Here is a 16011-nt window from a genome sequence, read left to right on the forward strand (position 1 = left end):
GCTGGGGTGACGAGTGGGACAGGAGATAAATGAACTTTAGCCGTTGCAAGAACTCGATCAAGCACTCTTTGAGCAATGGCGACGGCTTCAGGTTGGAGTGTTCCGGCAGGTTCTCCTGTCAATGAGGAGACGTTGTGGTGACGTCACCACGTGCTCATCGGGGTCATGGAAGGTCACGTATCATGTCTCCTGCTACGGTTTAGTCCCCAATGAACCAGTAAAATAATACACAAACGAGTTAATTCAATTATATATTGAATAAAAGAAGTGAAGTTTGTTGACAGTTGTTGAAAGTTCAATGTGGACGAGGCTTCTTGAGTGGTATGTCTTAAACCGTCAAAGTTGGCAGACAGATGAGCGTAAATTCAAAGTCGTTCCCTCCCATACATGCCAACAACCATCCCTCATATACCTATTATACTGTTCTGGATTTTTCTAGCAAAAGCCATGCCACACCGCAATCCTCTCATGGCTGAGAGCATCCACCGGAAGCAAAACAAACAAGGGGGCAACTCCTCAGCCCACTCTGAACAGGTGAAATTACATAGCCTAAGTTCAAGATGCGAGTTCAAATCCACATTCAGCGCCTCAAACTTTTGTGACCCATAACAACCAAAACTTAGATAATGCGACAGTGTAATTAAGAAACACACATCCTCATAACACCCCCTAACAATGACTCCGCAATCCCCCTTCCACTGATATATTGTCACTACAATGCACATACCACTTCCATTGTGAAATTCCATTTAACAAATCTCAACTTTTTAAGTTGGTTTGGCGTTTTAATTATGGAAAATTTGGTATGTTGTGATAAGCTTGATTGAATACATGTATGTTCTGTTTACTAAATACAAAGCTCCAGTTTTACACGCTATCTAAATTCTAAAAACATATCGCTTGAAATCTTAATTATGCCAATTTCCAAACGATGTAAGTAATATATGATATCGACATAGCATTGTAATGGCTCTAAGCGTTGTAGAACGAATTGGCAGTTTTTAGTAGTCAAAAGTTCAGCAGTGCTTGTCAACCAAGGATATATTTTACTGCTGTAAATGTGTTCAACGAGAAATATTTATATATTAATTATTTTTATTGATCACCTTGTCGTCACGCCGTCACGCTCAGATGACTAGAGGATCGATCTGCGCATAAATATCGATACGGAAAGCTTTGGAATATATTTTTTGTGAACTTGTTTGTATTATGTATGTCATCATGTGCAGTAGGAACGGTAGAGTAGCCTAGTGGTTAAAGCGTTTGCTCGTCACGCCGAAGACCCGGGTTCGATTTCGCACATGGTTACAATGTGTGAGGCCCATTTCTGGTGTCCCCCGCCGTGATATTGCTGGAATATTGCTAAAAGCGGCGTAAAACCAAACTCACTCACTCACTCACAAAACTGAAAAAACAGGGTTCGTGTGAAAAATAAAAAAATAATAAATAAGTTTAAAATCACACAGATAGGTCTGAAAACATAGTTATAAGTGACTTTTCTGAGAAGGGAATTTGCAATTATGCGTTGGTTTCAGCAGGCTTCAGGTGACCCGAGGAACCTGGCAGCAGTCCTGTTTCTTTCTTGGAAACTATTGATTTTCAATACATTTTATATGTTAAGATGCCTACATATTTGACAAAGACCTCATCCCCCATTCAAAATATCATTGGTTTGGTGTTTAAAGCCGCACTCGGCAAAATTCCAGTTATATGGCGGCGGTCTGTAAATAATTGAGTCCAGACCAGGCAATCAAGTGATCAACAGCATGAGCATCGATCTACGCAATTTGGATATGATGACATGTTTCAATCAAGTGAGCAAGCCTGACCTTCAGGAAAGACTGAGGATGAGGATGGATGTAATGACGATGATATTGGTATAAGGACTGCTGCAACAATTCATGGGATGGTGGTGACAGTACTGAAGACTGTTTGCGTGGTCTAGGCATAGAGCATGTATCTGGTCTGAGGAAATGTCGCAGGCCGCGTCATATCAAAGGCAGTTAAAATACGGTGCTTGTTGGTACCCTGCCTGGTGCTATAGAAGCACAGGTCGACTGGCGCATGGTTTCTCATCAGACCCCGATTTCTCGACACAAACTTATTTACTCAAATTTCAAACTGAGTTTGACAATTTGAAACAGCTGAATTTTTAACTCAGCTGCATTTTATAAATAAAAAAGCCCAAACAACTTAAGTAATCTATCCACCAAACTCAAATTGTCTACTATGTTTGAGTTTAATATCGATTTCAGTTCATTCTGGGAAATGCATTTTCGCAAATTTGAGTAAAAACTTGAACTTAAGTCAAAACTTAAGTTTGTTTCAAGAAATCGGGGTCAGACCAACACTGTAAGACCAGCATCAGTATAACTAGTGACACTCAAGTCGCTATATAAAAGCAATAATTCTGAACGAGAAATTAAACCCCATTTCAATTGAACTTGATGTTGACACATATAAACTATACAGTCAGCAGGTTCCTTTTATATTGCCCTGCCTCTTCAAAATTTCAGTTTTATTTGAAGCACCGAGCTATTTCCACGTCACGGGGGTTAAACTTGCAGCTCCATGAATTCCTTACTTGGCACTTAAGTGTTAATACAATTAAAAGTAACCCTTCACCAGTGGGTGATATACCACCTCAAGTTTAAATTTAGCACATAGATTATATTTCTACCATAACTAGCATTAAATTCAAACCACCCCACACACCACACACACACCCCACACACCCACCCCACACACCCACCCACACACGGCAGGATAAGCTGGCGGCCTTATAATCGAATTCATTCTAGACTAACAGCTCCGTACCTCTTCTCTTGGACTTCAAAAACGTTTCATATATAAGTTTTTCTTTATCAGAAAAACATTATTAAATGCTGATAGGTAATTTTCTAACAGAGGTAATCATCAAAATACCGCACACTGTTGGGGTATCGGTATACACAATGTCAATAGTATCCCAATTGTGAGTTACAATACAAAGAGGCGCAAGATAAACTTGATCTAAACATTACTAAAGTAGAATACACCACGTTACACATCCTAATCCATCTTACAAAGGCGCGTCCTTGACTTGTTCTTATATAAAACAAGGTCAAGGTCTTTTGTAAGTCGAGGGGCAAAGGTGGGGCTTTAGGTTTCGGTGGCAAAGAATTTTATGGGGTATCCAGTTTCAATGTCTCAAAAAGCTAATCCCACAAATTTGTTATGTGACGAAAAAGTAGAATGAGTAAGTTAATATTTATCGTCACATCGGCAATGTTTCACCCATATTGTGACGAGAAAACGTTTGACGTTGATAAAGAATGTGTGTATATTATATAACTTGTCGTCATAGGACAGTAAAACAACTAGATTATCAGAGTTAGAATTAAAATAGTATGTTAAGTTAAAACAAATAGCATTTTCTTGGACAATACAATATAAAAACAGGCTGTAGATCGCCAACAACTGAAGGTAGATCACCATACCAGGGACTTACAGTACCTTTGCTAGCTGTATGGACCCTAACTGGAATTACACCACCCTTTCAGCCGCTGGCGATGGTAGGAAAACTGAGCCATAATTTAAAATAACAAATATTCTACGATTACAAAGGCTTGGTAGAGCTAAACTGACCAATAAAATAGAAACATTTTTGTCTAATATGAAGCGTTCATTATCCGCTTGCTGTATCGTGAGCAATAGTAGTTCCTGGACAGAGGTCAAAGAGTGCAAAGGCTCGTTGCCATTCGGGCCCAGATCGATAAACAACTTTCATCACTCAAGCGTTGCCAGGCTTGTAGCGTTGACCATGAATTCTTCACGAATCAATACCAGCATGGCCTTGTAGAAGAACATGCGTACATTACTCTAAAGCAGGTTATAGTGAACTCAAAAGGACCAACCGTAGTTACAACCTTAGGTACAACCATAAGTACAACCGTAGTTACAACCGTAGTTACAACCGTAGTTACAACCGTAGTTACAACCGTAGTTACAACCGTAGTTACAACCGTAGTTACAACCGTAGTTACAACCGTAGTTACAACCTTAGGTACAACCATAAGTACAACCGTAGTTACAACCTTAGGTACAACCATAAGTACAACCGTAGTTACAACCGTAGGTACAACCGTAGTTACAACCTTACAACCGTAGTTACAACCTTAGGTACAACCATAGAATTACAACCGTAGTTACAACCGTAGTTAAGCCGTAGTTACAACCATAAATTACAACCGTAGTTACAACCGTAGTTACAACCGTAGTTACAACCGTAGTTACAACCGTAGTTACAACCGTAGTTACAACCGTAGTTACAACCGTAGTTACAGCCGTAGTTACAACCGTAGTTACAGCCGTAGTTACAACCGTAGTTACAACCGTAGTTACAACCTTAGGTACAACCATAAGTACAACCGTAGTTACAACCGTAGTTACAGCCGTAGTTACAACCGTAGTTACAGCCGTAGTTACAACCGTAGTTACAACCTTAGGTACAACCATGTAGGTACAACCGTAGTTACAGCCGTAGTTACAACCGTAGTTACAGCCGTAGTTACAACCGTAGTTACAACCGTAGTTACAACCATAAGGGTACAACCGTAGTTACAGCCGTAGTTACAACCGTAGTTACAACCGTAGTTACAACCGTAGTTACAGCCGTAGTTACAACCTTAGGGTACAACCATAAGTACAACCGTAGTTACAACCGTAGTTACAACCGTAGTTACAACCGTAGTTACAGCCGTAGTTACAACCGTAGTTACAACCATACCATAAGTTACGTGGTTACAACCGTAGTTACAACCGTAGTTACAACCGTCAACCGTAGTTACAACCGTAGTTACAACCGTAGTTACAACCATAGATTACAGACCATATAAGTACAACCGTAGTTACAACCGTAGTTACAACCGTAGTTACAACCGTAGTTACAACCGTAGTTACAACCGTAGTTACAACCGTAGTTACAACCTTAGTTACAACCGTAGGTACAACCGTAGTTACAACCTTAGGTACAACCATAAGTACAACCGTAGTTACAACCGTAGGTACAACCATAGTTCGACCGAAATATAGAGGCCGAGGAAAAACACGTCGTTATTTCCGTCAGTTCGTTATAAGCGTTTTTGTCATAAAGGTAGTTCAGAAAGAATTAAATGTTACTGCAGGAGTTCCTCAAGGATCTGTCCTTGGTTCATTTTTGTTCCTTGTGTACATCAATGATTTACCTGAAACTCTAACAAATGTCACAAGACTGTTTACCGACGACACTTCAATTGGTGTTGCAGGAAAAGATGTAAAAAACATAGAAGCTGCTCTTAACTATGATTTAGCAAAATTGAATGAATGGGCTGAGAAATGGTTAGTTAAGTTTCACCCGAATAAGACAAAATTCATGCTTTTAAATATGAATATGAATATTATTCAGCACTTAACAGTGAATTAGCACTGAATGTTGGCTTCTATCAGCACTAATTAACTAGTGTTGGCGCCCATTCAGTGCTAATTAACTGTTAAGTGCTGGCTTCTATTTGTTCCATTGTTTTGCCTGCATCTTTGTTGTCTTACTACTATTGTTGTTCTTACATGTACATATATGTGCTCTCTGCCTCATACTATTCATTCACCCGATGAAGGAGCAAGAATATACTCCGAAACGTTGTGTTCTTTATAATAAAGAAGTTGACATCCATAAAATTCTCTTCCTTAAGTGAAAGCGATAAAACCATTTCCGAAATCAACGTAAAAGCACCGCTGGACAATTTCGACTACACACTAACCATGCGTTACACTTTAAGTGGCTTTGTGTCTACTAATATCTCTAGTTTGTAATCATTGTAAGTGTCCGGCAGGTTGAAATATTTGTGGTTGTTTGTATCTGTAGCCTGAATAACCTGTTTACAAACAGTACCAGATAAATATAGCGATTCATAAGAAATCTCTACTTTCAGCAGAAATCATTGTACGATACCGACTGTTTCCTAAGCATGTTTCTATGAATCGTTATCAGATAGATAGTAATGGTACCAGGTCTTTCGCTATTGAAAGGTTATTAAATTTATCTGGCTTGTTTTTTACAATTTATTTGTGGTCATTTTTGTTTTGGGTTTTATTTTTGCTTTTGAATCCTTCGGTTCTTTGTTAACAGGCACTTCATAATACCATGTGACCGAAGCGACGTAAATGTACCTCACTCACAACATATTTTAAAGCTCAGTTTATCAGAAAAACGATCAGAATGAAAATCCAAAAAGTAAGAATTACGTACCCCTCGTTTTTTAAACGAAGTCTATTAAGGTTAAGGGCGTGATATTCATACAAGTGGAATGCAAGCTTTAAACCGAGCAACAAATTGAAGTATATACATGTATATATGAATTTCGTGTTTTTTAATTATTTTGTGGATTTCTTTATATTTATATAATTACAACATGAGGATCTGCAAGTTACTGCAGTTGAAGTGCAATCGTTCCCCAAAATATATTTCTGCTGTATCACATTGCGAAAACAGCGCGACATGCAATTGATTGTAACTGTTAAGTGCTAATTAACTGTTAAGTGCTAATTAACTGTTAAGTGCTGGCTTCTATTTGTTCCATTGTTTTGCCTGCATCTTTGTTGTCTTACTACTATTGTTGTTCTTACATGTACATATATAAGCTCTCTGTCTCATACCATTCATTCACCTGATGAAGGAGTAAGGATATACTCCGAATCTATTATATATAGGTTTAAGATGGTACAGCGTTACATCATAAGCTGACGATTATCTAGAAATGATGCATAGAACATATATTCACTGTACCTGTCTGTTGTCGTCTGCGTTTGCTTCCACTGCTCCCGAGATGTGAGAATTATTGTGCCGTGTGAAACCTACTGGGCTCACGGAGATACAAATCCAGCTAAAACCAGAAATATCTAGTCTGGGCTCGCTACATTTCGATTTCAACCAAGCGAGTCAGCTGACTGTTCAGTGGGGTGTGACCACACCTTGAAGGCTGTATAGAGTTTGGCCTCGATATGGGACGTTAATAAAACCAGTTGTAGGAGCATGCGCAATCTGCTTACAAATGATCAGTTCATCGAGTTGAGACTACGATGAGTGTGTAAGGTTTGTGTTGTGGTTTTTGTACACAAGCGTTCAGATAGAAGTGAGGGTTTAGGGAGTTTAGTTTTATGCCGCACTCAGCAATATTCCAGCTATATGGCGCGGTCAGATAGGAGTAGACTGGAAGGTTGTTTAACAAGTTGTAGCGTAAAGTAAATCGATATTAGATGGAATAAACAGCCGATTGAGGCAGTTACTGCAAGGCGGACACAGAAGTGAGTGAGTGAGTTTAGTTTTACGCCGCACTCAGCATTATTCCAGCTATATGACACGGTCAGATAGAAGTAGGCTGGAAGGCTGTTTAACATGTTGCCGTAAAATATTAGACGGAATAAACAGCCGATTGAGGCAGTTACTGCAAGGCGGACGCAGAAGTGAGTGAGTGAGTTTAGTTTTGCGCCGCACTCAGCAATATTCCAGCTATATGACGGCGGTCTGTAGATAATCGAGTCTAGACTAGACAATCCAGTGATCAACAGCATAACCATCGATCTACGCATCAGGGATACGATGACGTGTCAACCAAGTCAGCGAGCCTGACCACCCGATAGTCACCTCTTACGACAACCATGGGTTACTGAAGATCAGTTCTAACCCGGATCTTCACGGGTCCGGACACAGAAGAATGAAGTTTAAGTTAGAGTTGCAGCGCAAGCTGCGGAGGAGAGGCTGGGGTTTGTGGGTTCGAATCTCAGATTCTCTCCTACTATTGGAAAATATTTGCATTTCACACAGTGAGTGAGTGAGTTAATATTTAACGTCACATCGGCAATATTTCAGCCATATCGTGACAAGAACATTCGATATTGAAATGAAATATATGTATATTATAAAAAACCTGCCGACGAAGGACAGTAAAACAACTAGAATATCACAGATATGTATGTAAAACTAGTAATTAAATCTAAAATATGTTACTTTTAAATGACAATACAATATAAAAACCGGCTATAGATTGCCAACATCAGAAGGTAGATCACCATACTAGGGACCATGGGGACTTACAGTACATTTGCTTCCTGCATGGACCCTAGCTGGATTTTACACCATCCCTTCAGCCGTTAGCAATTTAGCAAATCTAGCATTTCACACAGAGTGTCAGTTTAATGACAGAGGGTTTTGTCACATTCAAGGTAAGGTAAGCATGTGAAAAAGACGAGGCAGTTGTGGATCCACCATAGAGGGTCGGGTGTGGTTTACTTAATGGGCATCCATCGTTGCCATGGATACAATGTCAGGATAGTCTGTCAGCTCAGATTCGGTGAAAAGCAAATTCAAGTTTATTATTGTGAACAATCTTCAGTCAAAGTAAATTTCAACAACATTTTTTCCTCATACTCCTAAATACAATTAGGACATACATACTTATACGTACGATTTATAAACAATATTGTGATATCTGATTAAAGGAAGTCATCGCGCTGTACCTTAAAACAGGTACCTCTATGTTTGTTTTCTGCACCCAATGTGATTTTTTATCTGAGTAAAGTGCGAAGTGCGTGATGCGTAGCACAAGCAGCGAAGATTAAAGATTAAGAAACGAACATTTTTTAGATGACCCCCGACTCGAAATGCTTCACAGTACAATACATCATGATGAATTGTAATGTGAAGCATTTCGAGTCGGGGGTCATCTCAAATTTTATATATCCTCGCAAAGACACGAGGGCCTGTGATGCGTAGTGCATCAAACAACACTTGATACTAAAATAGTACTAGCCGTTTCTATGCACGCGTGCTGCGTAGTACATAGTGCGTGGTTTTGCTTACGCTCAAAAAGTGTCCGAAAACGCATCTCGCAGCTTTAAGGAGGCCGGAAGTAGGCATTCCCAAGGGGTTTTCCCAATGTCACGTGGTTTTCATTGCGCACACACAAGTTGTAAAATGCCAAAGAATTCGGTAGCCGATATACTTCTTGAACAATTAGTTGAATTCGTTTAGACATTCTTAGCAGTCGATTTTTTAGCTTTTGTATGATGGTTTAGACAAAACGTCGTTAAATAACTGTTACAATACACAGTACCAAACAGATGATTATGATGTTGATCACTTGATTGTCTGGTCCAGATTTGAAGGTTTACAGACCGAAGCCAAACAGCTGGAATATTGCTGAGTGTGGCGTTAAGCAACAAAAAAAGAAACACAACCCAAACGAACAAGATAAAGAAAGTATACATTTGAAAATGGCATTTGACAAGAAATACAGACTTCATCAAGATGTAACTGAGTGCGTGAGTGAGTCTACCTTTACGCCGCTCTTAGCAATATTCCAGCAATATCACGGCGGGGATACCAGAAATGAGCCTCACACAGTGTACCCATGTGGGGAATCGAACCCGGATCTTCGGCGTCACGAGCGAACGCTTTAACCACTAGGCTTCCCCACCGCCCTCGGTTTAAGGAGAACCAGGTTCATTCTCGTATCAAATACAGCCCGTGTCCTTTTTACTTTCAGTCACAAACAAACAGTAGTTATAAGCACAGCCCCGTGATACGAAACTAAAAATACGAAACGAAAAATACGAAACTAAAAATACGAAACGAAAAATACGAAACGAAAAATACGAAACTAAAAATAATCACTCCTGCTTTGTCTCGCGCGCAGTGAACAAGGTGTGTACAGACACCGGCTGTTTCCCACAAATGAAGGCGAAAATACCAACGTATTGGAAATATTTCTTTTGTCATGTGATAAAGAAGAACGCATAGATCACGAAAATTGAGAAGAAGATCAGATCGTCTTTCTATAACTTGAAACCGCGTCGGCTGCTAGACCACCTGCGGATGTGGACAATGCGCATGCACCGGATGCTTCCTTTTGCACTGGAGTAGAGCTGCAGGAAAATAGCGTTTTTTTATCCACATGTTTGCCTGTACAGTTTCTAGTGCAGCAGTGTTAATACACCTTGAGAATATTCCCGAGGAATTCTAAACATGACCTTGGGTTGTGAAAGTGTGTTCCCCGGGAGCACTCATGTGATAATAGATAATAGGTGTAACTTTATCCAGGGATTGTGTGTATATAAAGCAGGGTGTATTACGTAACATGCGCCCCACTAACAACATGAAAGTAGTGTCATCTAAAGGCAATTGTACAGGATAGAATGAGCATTTCGAAATGTGCTGCTGTCACGATTAGAGACGGGTAGGCTCTGAATTACTTGTTTGAATAAACAATGAATGTGTGCATGAAGGAACGTTAGGAAATATTACACCCGGAAGTCGATAAATGTGTATATAAATGTGTGGGTGCATACATATACGTGCGTGCGTGCGTGCGTGCGTGTACTAGCCGCCAACTAATTAACGTGAGACTAACAAGCCAATCAATTCATCAGTCAATATGCCAATCAATCAGGTCCAGGATGCTAGGATGAGTGAGTTTAGTTTTATGCCGCTTTTGGCAATATTCCAGCAATATCACGGCGGCAGACACCAGAAATGGGCTTCACACATTGTACCCATGTGCGGAATCGAACCCGGGTTTTCGGCGTGACGAGCGAACGCTTTATCCACTAGGCTACCCCGCCACCCCTTTCTCGATTTAAAGTGAAAAGAGACACTACAAACAACTATGGTTACACGAAATTCCAATTCCTTGTTTCATCAGAAAAAGGTATTTACAATGGATTTTAATTTTAAACTTTAAAATAATCGTATTTCTATATTTTATGCCGAGGTTTAGGCAGCATGTCGTTAACTAAGACGTCACAGACTGCCCCTGTTTGATGAGGTCGTACTATGATTCGCAATTCATCTAGCTCACTGGTTGCACCTTTTATGTGTTTTTGCGCTTTTTAAGTGTATTTTTGTAACGTACAAAGCGATTGATATAATATCAAGGCAGTACAAGATCGCCAAACGTGTCTTGCGACCAAGCCTCGTTTTGATATTTCCACGATTTCCAGATTTCCGTCACACTCCGGCGCAAGGAACTCTGGGTAGGAGAGTGGATTTCCGTTTGTCAGAGCACGCTGTACGACAGACACGCTGCACGACGTGGTAGCAAGGATAAGAAGGAGTATGTGATTAGATTTATTAATATTTATACATCCATTTGAATGAGTTGGTCTCAAAATTATGGACTGGTTATTGTACTAAGCTGCGCAATAGGACGGAACCCAGTCAGCAGGAAGCGAGACTGTTGTGTAATGGGGTGGGTGGGTGTGTGTGTGTGTGTGTGTGTGTGTGTGTGTAGTAATCTCACCATAAACTCATCAACTCTGATTGAGTTGGAGCTGGGGAAGCCGTTCCCGTCTGAGACTCGCAGGATGTTCCTTCCTTCCTTCGGGCTTTTCTCCCTCAGTAAACATACCGGTGACATAACGGGAACACTATGCAGCGAGGCGTTAAACCTCACTATCTGACTCAAGCGCTAAAACAAATGCTATAAGACGAATAAAGCCACAGATACGTTTGTTTTTGCATACAATAATTTCATCATCAAACCGTAGGATACATTTGTATATAAAGAAAATATTACGTGAGAAATCCCGACCAACGAACGCTAGTTAGTTCGGTAGTTCTTAAACACGTGGAAATAATCTGATAGGAACGTTACCAATGCCAGTGCACTTTGGGAAACGACCTTGGCATCGATGGACTTATTGTACAACATGGCATTCGCTCCAAGGTAAAGCTTCCGAGTCACTGTTCCCGCTTGGTCCAGAAATATTACCACTGTTCGCTCGTGACCTTGTTTCCTCGTTCTCGAGAATCAAAATGTATGGAGTTCCGCCAAACAGCGTCATGCACGTGGGGTATTCACACGTACTATTTCCCTAAAAACAAATTTCCACTGACACAGACGAGATAATGCGTGCTCCCGTTTCTTATGCACGTGACGTAGTTTAGTCATACCTCCTTGTTATTTAAGCACCAGTTTGACTTTACTCTTAATACCTGTCATTATCGTTGAAAACACTTTTCCGGATACATTTTTTTGTAAATTACAGTCTGTTGCTTTATGTAGAGTCTACGTACGCATTGTTGTACATCCGGCTAGATTTACGTTGCTTTTAGAAATACTTTAGCAATATCATGGCTTTAGACAGCGTACCCATTTCGGGTACTGAACCCGGATCTTAGAGTGCGAGCGAACGCTTTTAACCCCTAGGCTGTCCCACCGACTGATCACAAATGAGGATTTTTACATGGTGAAAACAGATCAGTATGTATGTAGCTCTGAAAAGTCGCAACAAACAATAAAATGTTGCTATCAATTCAAGGTTTTCTGTCTGTTTGAGTTTTACACGTTTAGACCGGCTTGTTTGTTTGCTTGTTTGTTTGTATGTATGTTTGCTTGTTTGTTTGTATGTATGTTTGCTTGTTTAACGCCGCACACAGGTATATGGCGGCGGTCTGTAAATAATCGAGTCTGGACCAGACAATCCAGTGATCAACAGCATGAGCATCGATCTACGCAATTGGGATGCGATGACATGTGTCAGCCACGTCAGCGAGCCTTGCCACCCGGTCCCGATTACCAGCCATATGTATTTCATTGTTCATTTTATTATTATGACTGTTTGCACAATATTTTAGCATATATTGATGTTTACAATACCGTTTATTATGGTTATTAACATTATGTTGTTTTTCTCACTATCGAGTTTCAAATCGGCTGCCAAGGTTGTTGGGTTTTTTTAAGCTTCTTGCTCCTTGTACAATACGATCAACTTGCAGATATACTCATGGAAATAAAAAAGGGAACACATGAAAGTACATGTGTTCATTTATCAAGACCTGTTCGCAAGCACTGTATGTGGAAATCTGAGAAAGAAAGAAAGGACGCGATGAAGTGGTGTTCCGTTATTTGTTTCCTTGAGTATAGTTCATGAAAAATCAAGATAAAGTATTATGTGAGATATGTGCCTCCTGAAAAGACGCCATCGCTTCTTGCTTCCTTAGACAGTACCGAGCTACTTGGCTGAGTGGTGTTCCCTTTTTTGTTTCCTTCAGTATAGTTTCATGAAACTCAACAAAAAGAGTTATGTGAGGTATGCGGCTCCTGAAAACACGACGTCACTTCTTGCTTCTTTAGACAATACCAAGCTACTTGGCTGACAACTAATTTACTTGTGTTTGCTGAGTCAGCTGTAACAAGCGCAAGGGCATCCGAAGTATAACGGGTCCCTGGAGGAAGGCGTACATCTACCGTTATACTTAATGTCCATTTACCGGGGTGACATTGTGCTGAGAACGCTTAAGGCAACTGCTGAATCATAAATTATGGACGTTGATCACGGGTGTCCATTTAATATTCATGATTGGTGGCGGTTTCTACTCAGCTTTCTAATCTGGGTAGTGGCATGCTGCTTGTGTCACTGGTGGTGTTGCAAATGCATGCAAAATTAGTCGTGACGTCATGATAATGTCAGTTGTTTGGCGTGAAACTAGGTGCATTCGTTGCACATGTGACACAGTATATGCATACGTACTTTGCATCTACCATCTACCATGCAGTTATACGCTCACCGATATAACACACACGGAAATCTGAATGGCGCAGTATTTCCACCAGGTTACCATTCGCACCCATTCACACTTCCGACCACACAGCCGCGGGTTTCTACTTCTTAAGGGGTGGTGGGTAGCCTACTGGTTAAAGCGTCCGTTGTCACGCCGAAGACCCGGGTTCGATTCCCCACATGGGTACAATGTGTGAAGCCCATTTCTGGTGTCCCCATCACGCTACCCCACGGTCCCACCTGTTTGATTGCGAGTCATCCTAATGCCGGGTGTTGCTCAAAACATCGATCACTGGTTTAAGTGGCCATTTTGTACAGGTCGTCAAAAACAAATAACATATATGAAGTTGGTCATCAGAGATGTACACAGTTAGGTTTTCGAACTAGGATTCGAACCCATTATCAATGGAGTCAGGGAACCAAGGGGCGCAACTCTACCCAGCGAATTGTTGTGCCTTCGAGTGAGTATGGCTTTACGCCACTTTTAGCAATATTCCAGCAATATCACACCAGAAATGTGCTTAACACATTGTACCCATGTGGGAAATCGAACCCGGGTCTTCGGCTTGACGAGCGAACGCTTTAACCACTAGGCTACCCGTTGTGCCTTCGAAAACTGGGCCCATGTAACAATATAATAACATTCATAAAACACATGCATGTGAGTGTATTTCCACTTACCTGAGTCTTTTGCCTTCGAGTAGGTACTAACGATCGTGGTCTTTATACTTGCTCCGTTTTTGCTTCAGAAATATTACACAAGGATTAATCCTTGTTATAGTTGTCAGGAAATATACACGGTTATAGGACCGCATCAAGTACAGAAATTGACGAACCTCCGGGGTAAGGTATTATATAGGGCCCTGGGCATGTGTGAAGTGATGTCATGTGTCCCACCTGAACCAATGGTTAAGGCGTTAAAATCAGGACATGTACTGGATCGTGTTTGGGTGCTCACCTTGACAACCAAACCTCCTGGATGCCAGTGAGAAATCAGCATCGTTCCAGACCTTGAAGCATACGGTATCTGGTGATCAGCTGTTTCCCGGGTCACCCGAGGCGAGGCAAGGATTACAGTCCTGGCACGTGATATTCTCGTGGGGGTCGGGGAGTGAGGAGATGGACTGGGACAGGTTTATGGTAGGGGTGGTTGGTGGTGTTCGACAGGGTGGTCTACTTAGAGTAATCGTTTTTAGGTTGTAAGTGTAAGTGTGTTTGTGATGATGATGTCGTGAAGGAGGGCGGAAGGAATTTGGGGGAAAATAGAAAACCCTGTTGGTAAGAGAAGAACAGTATGTTTCAATTGAGTGTGTGCTCGTTTTTGTGTGTGTGTGTGTGTGTGTGTTTGGATATTGGGTGTGTCTGTGTGAGTATTTAGGTGTATGTGTATATATATATATATATATATATATATATATATATATATATATATATATATATATATATATGCCTATGTGTGACTATGTGTGTGTCGCCGTGTTACGTGTCTGGGTGAGCGAGCGTCTGTGTGAGTGTGAGTTTGTATCTCTCACTCTCTCTCTGTGTCTCTCTCTCTCTCTCTGTGTTGGGGAGTGGGAGGAATGGTGATGATGGTTCGGATGTAAAGGGCTAGTAACCAAGGTGATTCATCAACTGCGCAGTGCTGCAAACTGTGGTGTCCAATGTAATAGTAATAGTCCGCTTATATTGGATACGACGCTCATATCCAGGCACATTGCCTGCTTACGTACGGTATGCCTTATATGCACACATCTACGTTATTTTCACAACCACTGTTTAAGGTGGTCTTGCAAAGTAACATGTCAGTATACACCAAACTGCGTACCGCAGTTGCTAAAGCGAATCTTGAAATCAATCTCCTCAGCTGACTATTGGCGACCCCTCACGCCTTACCTACTGACCTGATACCGGTAACTCTTGGGGGCAAGGAGAGCGGTGGGGGGGACCGTCCCCATTCTGTGTCTGGGTGCCAGTCAGACCACATCAACATGAGGGCAAGAGTACTCAGTATTTGCTTTTGTTATCACAAGAACGCAGTTCTACTCAACTGAGTCACACCTTTGCCATGAATAGCATGAATACTCTCTCGCTCACTTACACCTTTAACCCACGACTTACACCAACCCTAGACTAACAACTAGTCTCTGAAACGAACATACGTTATAGATAAAATACAGTTCATAATAAACCAAATTTTAAAAATGAAAAGGAGCCCTAAGACTTTCTTCATTTTCAGAAACTGCAACTTGCTACATATTCTAGACTTGCATGGGCTTATTTGGATATATTTGTGTCAGGATATGTATGTTTCTTAATAGACTAACAGCTAGTCTCTGAAATGAACATATTTTACAGAAAATAAAAGTTTTTAAATTATCTAGACTTGCCACATTTTCTAGACTTACATGGGCTTTCTTGGATATATTTGCTTCAGGG

The 16011-nt window shown here is 40.8% G+C and overlaps 1 protein-coding gene across 2 annotated transcripts in view; it reads right to left on the minus strand.

Moving 5' to 3' along the window:
• LOC124282753 (monocarboxylate transporter 13-like) overlaps positions 1-14392 on the minus strand; it is a 35339-nt gene extending 20947 nt beyond the window's left edge. Inside the window, exon 1 of one of the 2 annotated variants that reach the window (XM_046718778.1) lies at positions 14257-14392. The gene's annotated coding sequence lies outside the window, so the exon portion shown is untranslated. Of the gene's footprint in view, positions 1-6802; positions 7005-14256 lie in introns of those variants that run through there. The other variant, XM_046718777.1, reaches the window with a different exon arrangement.
• Positions 14393-16011: the final 1619 nt, after the last annotated feature.

This window comes from Haliotis rubra, unplaced genomic scaffold (genome assembly GCF_003918875.1).
Source record: "Haliotis rubra isolate DU_JTF1 unplaced genomic scaffold, ASM391887v1 Scf302, whole genome shotgun sequence".
NCBI lineage: Eukaryota > Metazoa > Mollusca > Gastropoda > Lepetellida > Haliotidae > Haliotis > Haliotis rubra.